This window comes from Paroedura picta, chromosome 2 (assembly GCF_049243985.1).
Source record: "Paroedura picta isolate Pp20150507F chromosome 2, Ppicta_v3.0, whole genome shotgun sequence".
Taxonomy (NCBI): Eukaryota; Metazoa; Chordata; class Lepidosauria; order Squamata; family Gekkonidae; genus Paroedura; species Paroedura picta.
Window position 1 is genome coordinate 109,544,130 of NC_135370.1, and position 12,247 is coordinate 109,556,376.

The 12,247-nt window shown below is 42.0% G+C and overlaps 1 protein-coding gene across 2 annotated transcripts in view; it reads right to left on the reverse strand.

Annotated features, from left to right (window-relative positions):
• Nucleotides 1-12,247, reverse strand: part of SLC6A5 (solute carrier family 6 member 5) — a 95,565-nt gene that overhangs the window by 23,928 nt on the left and 59,390 nt on the right. The window lies entirely within an intron of this gene.

Here is a 12,247-nt window from a genome sequence, read left to right on the forward strand (position 1 = left end):
TCAACACCTCTTCTTTGTCTTCCTGTTGCACCAGTGGTGCCCAACCTTTTCAAGTATGAGAACCCCCTTCTAACATAAAAAAGTTGCAGACCCCCCCCCACACACACACACACACGTGGAGAGAGAAGTAGTTGTACTGTTAGTATCTGTTGACTGAAAAAATATATATAATCACAAAATATCAAAACAACAATTCTTAGTGCACATATGGATTTGTGGACACTTTGCAATAGCTCTGTGTGTGTGTGTCCCCCCCAGGGATCCCTATCTCCTAGGATTGGAACCACTGCATTAAATCAGAAAGATACTTCTCATTATGGTGTTCACATACATTAGAAAATCAAAGTAAAAGAGTAAGAGGAGGCAGTGAGAAAATGAGTTTGCCTTCATCCTTGGAAACAGAGGTGCTGTTGGGAGGGGCAAGGGAGAATGAAGCTAAGTGGGGTTGTATATGAGGATTCATGTGATTGGTTTTCAGGGAGTACTTCACAGGATGAGTGTTGGCTAATTGCAAGGGAATTATAGGCATAAGGAAAAGGGAACATTTGTGATGGGATTTGCATCTAGCTTTTGGGGAACGGGATCCATCTGTCTATGCCTAAGTGCCCTGAGCACTTGGCATACAGCTGCCCATATTTCAAACTGAAGAAAAATATAAAACATAAGTATAAATTAGCAACAGCACAATTTTACATTTCTCCTCCTGTGGCCATTTCTGTGGAAAGGAGCTACCTGAAAATTCATTGTGCCCTTAAGGTAGCATGAAAATAAAGCTTGTTTTGATTGTGCTGGCAAGGAAAAAAATGGATGAAAGCAATTTACTTTACAACTGAAACACAGTTCTCTAACGTTCACCAGCTCAGAAGTGCAGCATTTCCACACAAAACTAATGAGGATTGTGCAGGAGATTATTGCAAGCAATGCAAAATCCTAACTGTGCCTACCAATCATTCATTCCTCATCTGAGAACACTGTGAAAGGACATCAGTGTATATTGCGCACAGAAGGCACGCCTGTCACTGAGAGGATTATAGAGCAGCACAAATGAAATGATCTTTGGAAAGGATGACCTCAGTGGAAAGGGCTTGCTCCCCTCTCTCTGATTTAAAAATCATAGTGAGTGGAACATATAGCAAGAGTATCTTGCTTACTATTTTTTTTAAGTAACATACACAGAAGAAGGTGTTGCTTACTTATAATATCAGCGATTGTTGGAGTAATACATCAAGGCGGAATTAAGACTCTCACGTATAGATGTGCTCTTAACAGACCACTCAATACTTGATTCAAGCATAAAAGAGTGTTATAGAGTAATCCCCTATCAAATGATCTGCAGACAAATCATTAAATATTTGATAGGAATAGTAGGATGCTATTTACCAGACAATGTTATTTATCTCCACACCACGAAACCCTTTAACTGCCCATTTTGACACACAAAGTCTTTGTTAAAGGGACAAGGTATAATGCCACAGAGTCCAAACAGCCATTTTCTCCATTGAATTGAACTTTGTTGTCTAGAGATCAGCTATAATTCTGAGAGACCTCCAGGCCCTACCTGGAGGTTGGCAACTTTAACCAATAACCATTTGTTTCAAGTCCACATGGATCATACCCATGCACACTTATGCATCCATATAGCTCCCTCCGTGTAAAAGCTTATATTTACTATTGCTGTAGTCTGCTTCAGTATCACCTATAGTGACCATGTGTCATGAAAACAGCGGGATGGTCCCGACTTTTCACCAAAGGTCCCACATCCCGGGCCATTGGTGGAATGTCCTGCAGCATCTGCCACCGCCGCTGTGCTCGGGAGGGAGGTAAAGGACGGGGCCCCACCATCACCGCAGCTGTGGCGGCGCGTCCCGCCTTACCTCCCTCCAACTCTGGTCACTTTAGTATCACCTGTTACTATGATTGTAGGCTAGAGGTAAGTACTGTTTTCTTTAGAGATCTGATAGCAATTTGAAATAGGGACTGCTGCTCATTATGGGTTTACTCATCCCAAATAAATTGTTAAACAGATTTTGAATATTTTGTTGCTTTAAAAACCAACACAAACTTATTTCACCAAGGATAGAAATAGAAATATACACCAAGAAATGTTTTACTGACCATCTGGCACCAAACACAAAAGATCTGAAACATGTATTGTGATGCCCTTGTGTACTGGGTGAAGGGCAGTCTTCTCCCATACATTCCTGCCCGTGAATATTCCACCAGTTAGAGATTTTTGTTTGGTGGGTACACAAGAGCGGGCCTTTTCCATGGCAGCCATATTGCATGACTTATTTACAGCCATCATGGTTTTTGAGATATTTTTGTCTTAGTCCAATTTATTTATTTTTTGGCACAGTTATCTACTTGCAAATATTGACTTCCCAGAAACACTTATATAGTTACTGTGGCAACCAGGTGCTCAAACACTTGTCCAGTGGGGTCCAGCTAAGGCAAGAGACATCCACTGAGGACATGGGATCTGGCTGCTAATAAAATGGAGGTTCTTTTTTCTCACCCATCAATAGGACAGTTTCTGCTCTAGATCTACACCTGCTGTCTGTATTTGGAAAAGGAAATGTCACAAGGAATTATTAAAATCAGAGAAGAGAAGCTAAAGGAGAGTTCTTATTCTTATGTATCTCCTTTAGACAGTAACATTTAGCTGAGTTATAAAAGCAAGAGAGGTATACATTTATTTATGAAAAAAGACTGTGGGGATTTCAGTTGAGGAAAAAAAGGAGAAATAAAAAGAACAGAGTTTGACTCCAAAAATATAATTGCAATCACTGATTTCCAATTCTTAATATTATGCGCACAACATTTTGAACTATTTTTTAAATTTATTATCAACAAAGTCACAGTTATGCCAGCTTCCCTTTAGATACACAAATGTTAGCCCTTATGATTACTCAGCAAATATAACAACAATAAAGGCTGGGAATACAGGCGGAAATGAAGCTTCTGATTTATAAAATGGACTAAAATTAATACATTTAAGTATATGCTACTGATGGTGCTGTAAATAAGAACATCCTTGTGTGGTCTGCTTGTTATTTCAGATAATTTTCCTGTGTGTTTATTGTACCTTCTGCAATATGTGGCATAGATTTTGTTGTGCTCCTGCCACTCAGTGGCCAAGACAAAAATGGCACAGAGGTTTATTTTCTAATGTGATGTACACATTAGAAAGTGTTCTTTTCATTGAAACTTTTTCGACGAGTTTTAGATGCATACCATATGGCTTTAAGTCAGGGTTTGGAACAGAGACTGCTTTAGTCGACTTGAATGATGACCTCAATCAAGAACTAGATAGGAGGGATGTGACCCAACTAGTTCTGCTGGATCTCTCAGCAGTCATTGATATTATCAGTAACCAAGAGCTGAAATAAAAGGGGTAATGGGTCATGGGAGGAGTTTGGTGTTAAGAGTTATGGGCCAATCAGGTCCCTCATTGGCGCCTGTATGCCTCTGATTGGCTGTCCACCCACTAGCTGCCCAATCATATTAAAACTCCTGCCCCTCTCTTCCCACAATTTTCTTCACAGTCTTCACAGTCTGTCCCCTCAGACACCTTTCCTGGGGTGAGTGAGCTGCTAGGGGTGCATGGGATCTCTTCGGCTTCACCCTCCTGAGACAATGGCTCCTGCCTTCAAAGCTTAGGGGAGACAGCCTGTATCTTTGAGGGGGAGGGCCCACCCCACCACCACCCCACCACCACCCCACCACCACCCCAATGACTGCCTTCCCCGTCTTATGGACCCTGGGGCATACCAGCTGCTAGGCTGTCCCTTCCACCTGCCTGACATGGAGGCTGCCAGCATGTGCCTACACTCCACCTCCTGCCAACTCTGAGGCATGACTGTTCAACGGCCCCTGCCTAAACCACAAACAGAAGGGAGGGCCATAGGGGAACACCAGGGAGACGGGAGGCCCCCCAGCTCTAGGCTAAAAAGAGAAAAATTTTCCCCTAGAGAAAATGGATGTTTTGAAGGGTGAACTCTCTGGTACTGTAATTGGGGATGCCAGCCTACTGCTTACCTAGGCCTCCTCATCACAGACCTGGGTGAGTGGCAGGCAACTTGCAAACGTTCTCCACCTGCAGGCTGGGCTGCCCTTGGTGTTTGTTTCCTTGCTTGTGACTGATGGCACTCACCAGCAGATAGGGGAGGCAAGGATTTCCACTCCATACTGCCCATAACACCCCTGGAGACCCAGCCATTCTTGCAGGCCATTCTGCCCAATTTCCTTTCATTATAGAGGAAAGAGAAGAGTATTTCTTATCCTTGCATTCAGAACTTGCTGGCATCATGTGGAGAATGACCCATGACTTAGTGGTAAATGAGATTGAAGTCTGTTCCAAGATTGTTTTGGGGTGCATCCTTGCCCCAGTACCCTCCTGGTTGTTCTAGGCTTTGGACCATAAACAGCATGCATCATCTCAAAGGGGGGAGTCCCCACCTTCCACTTCCCACCCCCAGGCTCTAGCACCCATTGTGTTCCTAGATACAATGGGCTTTACCCCTAGTCAACCATAATATCCTACTGAGCTGCCTCTTAGAACTTGGACTGAGGAGCTCTGTGTTACAGTGGTTCAAGTTCTATCAGGGGAGGGGAGATCAGAGCTTGGAAGATAGTATTGGGGGATTCCTGCTCTGTCCCATGGGGTGCTGCAGGGTTCAATCTTATCCCCCATGCTGGTGACTGGCCCAAGTTCACCCAGGAGGTTTCAGGTGGAGGAATGAGGAATCAAACCTGGTTTTCCAGATTAGAAGCCACAATACTATGCTGGCTGCAAAGGGAAGTCCTGCTCCACCAGTCTTCCAAATTACTTATCAATAACGTGTATATATAAATGATTCAGGAGACATAACATCTTCCTAAAAGCTTTCACAAAGTTCCCCAACAACCATGAAGACAGATTAGGTGACTGATTATTTAATCAATCTCAGAATTGAAGCACAGAAAGTATTGTTATGAATATTGATCAGTATATGACTTAATTTACCCTTCATCAAATTTTATCCATGACATAACCTAATTTTGAATCAGATTCCTCCATACCACAAAGCCCTTTCTGGGCTCATCTCTACAGGACTGTCTCTCCTGCTACCTTCCACCACAGTAGCTTTGTTCATTTGAGCAAAGCCTTCTGAAAGTGTCAACCTGCAATCCAGTGAAATTGAAAATGGACCACACACTTGCTTTCTCTGTTGTGTCTCCCACTTGTGGAGTAGCCTGTTTGAGGAGGCCAGTGCTGAATCTGCACTTACTTTGTTTATTCCATTGTCAATCCTATTGAATTCAGATTGATTTGAAGCCAGGTCTTCTTCCTTACTTCCCCCCGACTTGAAACAGAAAGTGTTCTGCACTTCATTTGGGGGGCTGAGAGGGCAGGAGAAGTCCAACTGGCATGTTTTATTTCTCCTCTTTTGACTGCCAGTGGAGAAGCCTAGTGCAGCACGAGGCTCATTCTCTAACGAGTGGAGGGGGGGAGGGGAAGCTGAGCAGCCAGCCAGCAGCAGCAGCAGCTTCTCAGACAAATCAATGCTGATTCTAGAACACAGTCACAAAGAGAAAAAATAAATCTTGGGAGGAAAGTTTTACAACCAGGAAGCCTTTGAAGTGGCCAATCAGGGTGTTGGAGACTCAGCAGCAAGTTAGTTTAAGGGAAAGCAGAAAACTGCACGCTTTCTCATGCCAGTTTTTCAAATATCGTGGGATATTGTGGACAAAAGGTAGGGTCACTCCGGATCAATCATGCTTGTTGCAGAGGGAAAATTTAAATCAGCTCAAATCCAAATAGAAATCGCATTCTGTCTAAACAGCAGGAACTGAATTGACCTGGGATTGTAATAAAAGCTCCGTGCAGATTCAGCCCAAAAAAGCCCCCATACTTCTTTAATCTTGCCAACTGTATCAAACAAAATAGTTCACAAGGGCATTTCTGTAAAAGGAATCAGGCTACAGTACAGCGGTCCTCATTATTTTTTAGCCTATGAGCACTTTTGGAATTCTGACACAGCATGGGAGGAAAACACCACAAAAATGGCTGCTGTACGATGTGGAGCTAGCTACAAACTTGTTGCACCATCTTATTTTTAGTCAGTAAAGGTTTTTGTGCTGTGAAAGAAACAGCTGCTGCCAAAGCGAAGTTTTTAAAAATCGGTCAAGTCATTCAACGTCCCTGTGGTTAATCTGCAGCCTTGCTGGTTAAACGCCCCATCTGGCCCCACCCACTTTTTAGAAACACTTGTCAGTTGCCTGAAAAGACAGCAGTGGTGTTACAGCCTTCATAGGCACTGCATTAGAGACCCCTGCTGTATTACGAAGGAATAGAAGGAGCTCTTCGAAAAGTAACAAGATTTTTGTCTACTCCCCTGTTCACTTTTTATGCATTATTTATATTTATATAGCATATAGTACACATTTTGCGTTTCCCTTCTAGGAAAATTTGGCATTGTTTGTAATTTTTGTAAGCCTAATCCTATTGCATGGTTTGTTGGCTGTCTCATGCCATTTGACTATCTTACACTGTGGGCCATTCCGCACCAGGATCTATGTAGCAAATTGGTTGCGGAACAAAAAAACACCATTTTAAATAGTGGAATTCGTCGTTATACATACCTGCCTTTGTAGTGGAATCCAGTTGCATTTGTATTGTTTCCCACAGGTTTCTGGTCTCGGCAAAAATCGCTAGCCAGGAAGCGATATTGCCGAGCTTTGTCCCACCCTTGGCCGTCAAGCAGCCAATGGGCGGCCGTTATCATGCTTCCCAAAAGCCCCTTTCCTTTTAAGGAAGGTTTAAAAAAAAAACACGTTGCAACGAATCTGCGTTGATTCGTTGCAACGGAGAGACCCATCTAGCTAGCAGGTGGTGTTTGAGCTGCCATTTCATTGTTGCCACGCTCCCCCCCCCGAGTGAAAAAACAAATACCCCCCCCCGCACGGGCGCGATTTTCGGCCTAAAATAGAGTGAAAAATAAAGGGAAAATAAACCAGCAAACGGGGCTGTGTGTTGCTTGGTGCTTGGTGATTTAAAACAGCTCTGGGGAGGGACTGCAGCCAGGGAAGCCTCGCTGTGTAAACAAAGGCTCGCCGGTGCATTGATCTCCGCTCACTCCGAGAAAAAAAATGGTGATCGCTTCGCCGGAAGTTCAGAGGAGAGAGCTAGGGGGAGGGACTTTGCAGAAACCGCAACAATGGTAACGCACAGAACTTTCCAGCTAGTGTTGCAGATTGGTTGCAAGAGTGTAGCACTTTCCGGAGGGTGAATCCACTTTTGGGGATTTCCCTGAAAGCACTACAACGAAGCGCTTTTTGCGAATCGGTTTCAGGAGTGTTGCAGATTGTCAACGACATTGTGCATAACAGCAAAACAGTAGCAATTTCAATTTGCAACCATTGTGCAATTTTGAACGAGTGCGGAATGGCCCTGTGTTGTCTGTCTTGAGTCTCAGCAATGAAGGAATGCTATAAATAAAAAGTAAATAATATTTGCAGCCACAGGGGAATGAACTTAGATGTGCAGAATTTGGACAATTTAAGATAAAAGTTGAAGTTAATAATGTAATGCAAATTTAATTTCAAATGAAATCAGGCAATAATCTATAATAGGATAGAAACATGGATTAATACAAAATACTTCTGGCAGACAGGAAGTTCAATAAATATGGATAGTTAGAATGATCTAGTTTCTCTTCTTCTAAGTATTAATTTTAATTTCTTTGTAGAACAGAGTGGATAATAATGTATAAAATAGATTACAAGTCCACATGAAAAAGAAGCTGACCAGTATGCAACTCACTTCAACTCTTTCTTTGGGTTAGCCTTAGTCAGGTTCTGGAATAAGACATTCTTCTAATAAGATTAATTTTTATGATCTTTGAGTTACTGACAGTGCCATTTTAAGAACCCTTTCCTGTGGGTAAGCCCCATACCTGAGTAGGATTTTGAATAGACTTGCTTAGCTTCTAAAATGTTTGCAGCATTCATATTAGTTCTATGCTTCAAAGAAAACAAATAATTCTAAAGTATCTTGTATCTTGAGTCTTAGTGTAAATTAAATGCTAACCAAACCTATACTCATGTAGAAAAGAGCAGGAGTCCAGTAGCACCTTGAAGACTTAACAAAATTCTTGGCAGGGGATGAGCTTAACGGAGCCACTGCCAGAAAATCTGTTGGTCTTTAAGGTGCTGCAGGACTCTTTCTCTTCTCTACTGTGACTGACAGACTGGCTCCCCATCTTGATCTATTTACATTACTAAAGTATTCTCCTAACAGCAGTTAAGCATATTTCATTTTCCAGAAGTGACATTTGAGCAAATAGATCCTAGAGTGATATTAAATAAAGTGCATGAAGCAACTATCCACAACAGTCACTGAAACTTTAGAATGCAGAAAACAGAGGGTAGGGTTAAGTGGGCAGTTCTCACAGTAGAGTGAAGTAAGCAGTAGGATTTCTCCAGAGATCTGCATTAGAGTCTCCGGTACAGAATGATATCAAAATTACAAATAACATTAAAATGTGGATGGATGGGAGAACTGGAAGCAGACTATGAAGAACTTCCCAAACTAACAGAAGGGACAAAAGAAATGGCAATTAAGAGGCAGCATGAATGAAGACCTAATGAAGCATGCTAGAACCAAAAAAACATCATAATTTCATATAGCCAGCATTTCAAAAATTTTAGTAAAAAAAATGACTGTGAGGAAAACGTGATATAATTTTAAATTATTAATATATGAAAAGAGTTTATAGATTTGTTGTTCCTGTTATTATAACTTACAATTACAAAATGAAATTGATGAGCAGCAGGGTCAGAACAGGGAAAGGTAAGTATTATTGCTGACTTCTTAAAACTTTGGGTAACTTTGCATAGATTAAACAGCCTGAGAGTTATTTCTGTGTGAATGATATGTCATGGATCCAGATCTGGGTGTCAGCAAACTTTTTCTGGAAATAAACAAGGAATGCTTGCTACTTGACATGCAGGATGAAGAAATGCTGACAAGACAAGGTGTGTTCAGTTTAGAAACAAGAAAGTGAAGGGGAACATGAAAGCAGCTTTCATATTCAAAAAAGCTGTCACCAAAAAAGAGGAAAAGTGTTGTTTAACTGAGCTCCTGAGGGTTGTACAAAAAACAGTAGCTTCATACTACATCACAGTTTTTGGTAAGAAAGTCTGAAAGTGCTTTTTAACAGTAAAAATAATCTAGCATTAGGGGAGAAATTTGGAGATAGGAAATTTGGAGATAGATTCTTTGGAAAATCCTTGCTGGTGCTGTGTTGGTATAGCCTCTATAGCAGTATATATCTGAGCAGCATCAGGAGATATCCCACCCTGCCCAGCAAAGCACTGGTATGGTTTAGGATGCCAACTAAGTCTGCAGCAGACCACAAAGTATTCATAAGCCCCAGGCAGGACACCCATAGGTATATAGCAAGGCACAATGCATGGCACAATATTGTTCTATTCTCATGTTGCACACACTTAGGACACATCTGAGATGGGAGGTAACTTGTCAATGGAAATGCCACAGGAAGGGTACTTTGCACAATAAGAAGGCACCAAGTGCAAACACTTAAGGAAGTGTCAGTCACCAGTGATCGGAGCATGGCTAGTGTCAATAGAGCGCAGAGGGCACATTTCAGTTGAGAGGGAGACAACAGATCAACCGTGTTGTTCAGAGTCATTCAGGAGGATGTAGTAAGATCAGCTGAGGGTTAGACAGTGAGGATGGGTTCAGGGTTGTTGTTGTTTTTAAAGGGATGAGATGGTTGCATGTCTTTAAGTGTGTTGACCCTTCCTGGCTCTCTAGTTTGTTAACGTAACAGTGAACTTCATCCCCCAGAAACAGCCATCCTGTTGTGTGTTGTTTTGTCCTTCATCTCAGAATGAAAATGTCAGGAGCTCCTGACCTTCTGGGTGTCATCCAACTGCTTCAGCTTCTGATTACACCTCTTGAACATATGAATAAAGCTGAGGTAAAAGTGGAGTCACAACTTTTAACTCCAAAATACCTGACTGACCCTTAGCAATGCTGGTTGGAAAGGTGAGCATATTCTGAAGAGACTACCAGGAATCCTGAGTAAGAGTCAGAAAGAGAAGCCAGTTTGTGTTCTCTCTAGGCACAAATTTCTCATCACTTGTAAGGATGCTGTTTTATGAGAATTTTTTCCACTTCCAGCTAGGACTGTAATGTGTTTCTATTACAGTAAAATAGCACAAAGGGACAATACAAATCTTATAAGCAGGCCTTAAAGTTGAAATGCCTGGCAATATATCCAGTGAGTATTCAATTCATTTACAGTAACTCAGAACTGGAAGATGTAAAGAGAGAAGCCTGACACTTTAATGCTTCCTTCTTGAGACATCCAGCAGTATGAAATCGCCTATTTCATAAACAACATCTGGTGCAGCGATTTGAGTCATAGTCGTCACAATCGTTAAAAGGTGCAGGCAGGAAATCCAGGCTGTGACCAAAATCGATAAGCTGCCCTGCCCTCCCCACTTCTGACTCACAGATCTGGCAGCAATTAATTTTGTTAGAATATCTTCTTTTGGACTAGGGCACATGTGGTTTTTGTTAGTTTCCCTGGAAACAGAATATGTACATAAATTGGGTTGCAGCAGGTTTAATTCCTGTTTTTACAATGGGAATCATTAATCATGAGGAAGTATATACTAATATGCAGGGCTGTTTTAGAGGGTGAGGTTTGTTGGAAGACTATGCTGTCCTATTGTCCTCAGCACATATGCAGCCTCCCATATGGAACCAATTAGGGAAGGGTACAAACTGAACCATGAAGCAGAATGCTGTCCCTTTAAATCTCAGCTTTCTGTTCCATGGGAAATATGGGGAGGGGAAGTTACGTTTCTTACAAGTGTATCTAATTTGCACAGGATCTGTTCTATGCACTCCTGAATGGTCTGAACCTGCACCTGACAGAATGATTGCTTGTCAGAGATACCAAACTTGCAACAACAACAACAACAAACAGTCATCTCTGGCAGGCTATCCACTACCTGCCCTCCAGATCTGGTAAGGATTGGATTTACAGGGTTCAAGGGGGGACCCCAAAGAAGATTCCCCAGGCAGTTATTTCCCCAGAAAGCACTTTACTGGGGCACCTTTTGGGGGGTCATAACGCAGACCCTGTAAATCCAATCCTCACCAAACTTGGGAGGTAGGTAGGGGAGATTCAGCTAGAGATCCCCTGCAAGTTTAGTGCCTCTAGCACACCAGGGAGCATTCAACCTCCTCACAAACATCACAAACTGAACCAGTTCATGATTGGGTGAAACATTCGTTTTGGTCCTGCAGTTCACAAACCACATTTTCTTGGTTCATGCCCATCCCTGTTAAAGAGAATGCTTATACAAAGAGCCATACATAGAAATATCCAAACATATAGTCCAGAGAACATCCTCTTTAACAGACGGCAGGTGTATACGGAACAGATTAACAAAAGTAGTGAACTATTTTCTTACATTCTTTTATCATGGTGAAAGTTAAATTATTAAAACTACCTGGTTTCCTCAGTTGTGCTTGAATGCTGTGACTTGAGTATCCTTATACAAAGAAGAGTCCTATAAAATCCAAATGCTGCATGTCCAATAAATATCATTTCATCTTTTCCATATCCCCTAATTATGGGAGGCAGGAAAAAATGAGGGTGCTGAGCCTAATGTTCGATTCCTAACCTTAACTGCAGATACATATGAACTGTTCCTGATAACATCAGATTTATATTCACAAGAACACTGGCATCCTTGCTCCATGCAGGGGTAATCAAACTGCAGCCCTCCAGATGTCCATGGACTACAGGGTCTCACGGGAATTGTCATCCATGGACATCTGGAGGGCCGCAGTTTGACTACCCCTACAGAGACTGAGAGTTGAGATTCAGAAAGATGAAGGACAGCAATCCCCAGACTAGGCAACGATCAGCATCCTTAATGCTCCCGGTAAGAGGATTCTACAAATAGGCATTCTGAGGATGGCAGCCTTCACTTGTTCTCCTAAAAGCCCTTTTGCAACTCCAAACTCAATATTAGACATGTAAGAAGTGACTTGTTTCTTTCTGTGAGGGAAGAACAAGATCCTAACTTTTTCATAAACTAAATAAAAATATTTCCCCCCCCCCCCCCACAATGCATGAATGTATGAGTGGAACTGGAACAAATTTGAGTGCTATTCAGACACTCTTACCTTTTGTTCTGTTTTAATAAACTGTAATAAATA